Here is a 4,350-nt window from a genome sequence, read left to right on the forward strand (position 1 = left end):
CTGATTCGGATAGGAGTTGTGAAGACTCTCCTAGGAGAAGTTCCTCAGCTAACGAATATTTATCAAGACGTTCTAGTACTGCTTCCGATGGTTCAACAATAGCCAAAGACGCCGGTTTCTGGCGCGTTCGGTAACAGGAATGAGTCGTTCGCGTTCCGGACCCATTTCGCCGTCTTCCAAGCCGAAGCGAACGCTTTTACATCCGAGCGACTGTGCGCGTAAACGGCGTTTCAGGAGTGGCGAATATGAGTATGGATTCGGGAGATTCGATCACGACGAGTGAAGACGTTAAGACGATCGAAATGAAAGGTAAATTATTGACCGGAGATGAAGTGAACTATAGTTACATTGCACTTAACACAGGCATCCAAGGTAAAGATAGCGTTTGTTTTATACACTGACCATCCAAGACCTAAATTCCGTTCCGACTTTTCAATATCTGAGAAAACATTAGTTAATTCCTCGACCGGGTTATACCGGACACTTGTCGGCGAGGTTCCTCGTGTTTTGAATCCAACTTCCAAAACCGGAATCCCGGAAATCGATGGACGCCGGGACTCGATTGACAGTGGGACAGCCGACGGGGAGTCTTTGTTAGATTCAAGAGGTTATGTTAAAAATGGTAGCACGAGTAGTAAAGATAAATTACCTATTTCAAGGACTTCAAGTAAAGGTGTCCGCTATTCGTTTAGCCCGAGTTTTGAAGACCGAGATACGGACGTACCGGCGGAAAAAAGTCCGCTTGTTGATGATTGTAAAACCACCGCCGACGTATGACGATGTTTTTGATAAATCAGTGAGAGAAAAGGAACACACACTTCGTCCATACGGATTTGCCATCGTAACCCTAAACAAGTTATCATAACTTCGGACGAAAAAACCAGCAGAATCTAGCGCTCCGCAAAACGAACAGCCAAGTATGGAGATCCATATCGAATCGAGTGTCGAATCTAGTGTTGATTCTAAAACGAAACCGTCTGCAAAGAAGGTTTAGCCGGTTTGTTAGCGAAACTTTGTGGCGTAAGAAATAGTCTTTTCTGTACGTTCCACATCTACGGACTCAGGCTACAAACAAAGTTTCAGTCTGGATGATGCATCCGTAAGCGCCCTTTCTCCTAAAGCTTTACGTTATTCACCCCAACCGCCCGTTATTGATTGAAAAAACCACCCCATACAACGAATCTTCAAAATCGACTCTAAACACGACTGTAGTCTCGATTGAAAATGATAAACATCGACAGTTAAAACACATGCGGTCAACAGACCTCGAAACGCGGTAGCTTGAAACGAAGCAGCCTCAAGAAAACGAGCGAACGGTGGAAACCTCAATACAGACGAATTTGATCAAAACAGAACTATCGAACAAAGTCCCCTTCCGGGACGGAAAATTGAATTACCGACTTTTTTCGACCGGGATGGTGGTAAAGTACCGTTAAACGGAAGTACGCAATCGGTAGACCGACAGTTTAACAAACGAACAACCACGAACTCTATGGAAGATTACGTCATCCTTGACGAGCAGAAAGACCATCTGAAGAAAATTGGAGACAGTAAAAAGGTAGGCTGCTTAAAATTCATGTATGGTGATATTTCGTATTTACAAAAGGGTGTCCTTTCTGTCTTTACGCTTTAGAAAATGGCTCGAACTTTATAAACCTTCCGAAGATTTTTGTGTTAGAGTTTTCTATCTTCTTTATATCGGGATAAATTTCCATTGTAGCAATATTCGCTGTTTTCATTGCAGAATCATTGCAGAATCGGACTGTACACATTAAAACCGCTTAATTATTGAGTAACCCAACGTCATAAGAAAATTTCTAAAAAAAGATATCTTTTTGTCAGGACGTTATTGATAAAATTGTATTTGTACATCCTCCTTCCGCAATACAGCTTAATTGCTTTCTGGTCCTCAATTTATCATTTCTAAATACCAAAATGACCGCGATTTTTTTGAACTAGAAGCCATTCACTGAGACCACACTACTAACACAGAGTGAGTTAGCATGGAAACAAACAATTAAAAAAACAATACAACAGATCGTTTAATTACTATAGTTAGTAATCGTTCAAACTATTTTTATTCAGCAATTAACTCTTAAGAGCTATAACGATTTTTCCCCTATTCAAAAAATATCAAACACTTTAGGAATTTGTATGTGTGCTGTGTTACGTCTAAAGTCCAAATTTGTTCTAGCCCTATCAATAGATCATACGAGTAACCCCGGATATTTCACTCTCCAAAACTTCACAACAAGGCCAACAGACCGTCTATCCTTAATTAGTCTGTTTTAATCACTTGGTGAATACTCCTAGCCAACTTTTCCTACTGTCTTAAATCACTTCTCATTATACTTTGAGATGTTCCTTGTTCAGAAAGATATCTCGTCGTGTTTAATTTTTTAGAAGAAAATTCTGCTCATTGTAACTTTGTCTAGTTCATACACTTTTTAAAGTGTATTAAATTTAGCGTTTCTTAAAAATGCCTCGGTGTTAATAAAAGATGCACGATTTTTTTTATAAGAACTTTCAAAATTGTTGAAGCCTTCGGATGTTCTTAAATTTTGAGTTTTAAGCCTAAAAATGTTTTTTAGATGTTCTTATTTTCCCCATTTTGTTAGTGTTTTTGTCCATTTCTTAAGAAATTAGATGTTTTAGAGTCCGTGAAGCCTCAAAATCTTCTTAAATTCTTAACATTCTGGCTATCAAAGCCTTTTGTACTTATATAGTTTTGTTCTAATAAAAAAACGTGTATGGACTTGTCTGGGTCATTTCAGAGTAGGATTTCGCTTTTTTAAGTCTTGATTATCAACATAATTGTATGCTGTAAGTGAAGAATGCCTGATTTTTTTTTACTTTGCGTAATTTTTGGTTTCTAAAAGTTATATATTGGAATCAAACCGCAAACATTTTTACGTCAGGTAGAAAATTAAAAAACAGATTTTCACGTGATATAATAGGACATATGGCTTAATTGCCAGGCAGCCAGCAGGCCAGGTTTATGTAGTCATGGGAGTAGGAAAATTTTTGATTAGGTCGTTAGGTTTTAGAAGGTCTTCATTAGATTTTCTTTAACTGCAAGATTGCGTAATTGATGATGAAATAACGTAAAATTTAATTTGTCAAATCGAAAGGATTATTCGTGGTATTAATTCTTTCAACGACTGGTTCTCAAAAAGACGTGACCAAATTTAATCCATTAAAAAATAAAAGCTCTTCGGCAGTTGTAGGAATGTCCTTTATATTTTTTTGGCATATTTGGAATAGGATTTCGATGTTTCGTGAAATTTTCTACGTTAAACGGCCAGTGGTATCCACCTTTAAACTTCTCTTAGTTAAGACACCCGTGCATCTCGCGATTCAGGGATGGACGGCTTGATGTACTTCGAAAAGCATTAGATCAATTTTTGGCAATTTTGACCTAACCGAACCTTAACATCGACCAGCTAAAATTGAAATGAAATCCATTGGTCCTTTATAAATAAAGAGAACTTAAAGTGGGAAAAACCTCGATAATTTTATAAGAAGGTTGTTTTTTCCAAATATGAATTCTAAAAACCTTTAGCTTGCATTATCATATATTGGTGTGAAATCTTTTTTTAAATTATTTTTCTCTTTTCTTTTTCAGTTCGATACAACCGGCATGCTAACGTGGGTGTAACCAACATCGTGTATTCTACAGACCAGATGAGAAGCTGGATTTGGAAGACCAGATCTATTTTTTATCTAACGTATACAAAATTTATTTAGAGATACTTGAGTGATTTTAATTTATTTTACATTTTTGTATAACTGTGACCGTCGGTAAATTTATGTAAATACGCGAGCTTTTTTATTGAAATTGAATTTATTTTAAAGTTGAAGTTTCCAATTTTACGAATTAAAAAAAATATGTGAAACATTAGATTTTTGTTTCGAATTTTCTAGGGTCTGCTTTTGACTCTTATTCATCCTGGTAACAAATTCTCGGGTGACAATGTTTGGGTATGAGTAACTTTTAGCAAAAAAACACCCAAGAGCTTTTATAAAGTAAAACAAAGAGGTGTCTATGGGACCTTGAAAATGAATTATTCAATTTTACGAATCTAGTGAACTTTGAAAAACAAGCATGATCTGCGTTAGTAGTTTTGTGTTCATGTTCTTTTATGGCTCGCGTTGTAACACAATTTATCACTACTCTTAGGTTCCAAATAAACGCCCCCCCCTCGCTTGTTAATTTTTCCAACGCCCGGACCTTATTAGGACCCCCCCCGTTTATTAATCTCTAAGAATATTTTCAGCTGTCAAAGAGAAGGCCCCTTATTTTGCTCTAAAAAGCCTGATTTTAGCCTATTTTTACCTTATTTTCGGGTT

At 36.9% G+C, this 4,350-nt stretch overlaps 1 long non-coding RNA gene across 1 annotated transcript; it reads left to right on the forward strand.

Annotated features, from left to right (window-relative positions):
* Nucleotides 1-1,040: 1,040 nt before the first annotated feature.
* Nucleotides 1,041-3,901, forward strand: LOC136817996 (uncharacterized). The gene is made up of 2 exons (XR_010848179.1): nt 1,041-1,558; nt 3,626-3,901. It is a non-coding gene; the product is annotated as an uncharacterized lncRNA (long non-coding RNA).
* The last annotated feature ends 449 nt before the right edge of the window (nt 3,902-4,350 follow it).

This window comes from Clytia hemisphaerica, unplaced genomic scaffold, assembly GCF_902728285.1.
Source record: "Clytia hemisphaerica strain Z4C2 unplaced genomic scaffold, Clytia hemisphaerica genome assembly, whole genome shotgun sequence".
Classification (NCBI taxonomy): Eukaryota; Metazoa; Cnidaria; class Hydrozoa; order Leptothecata; family Clytiidae; genus Clytia; species Clytia hemisphaerica.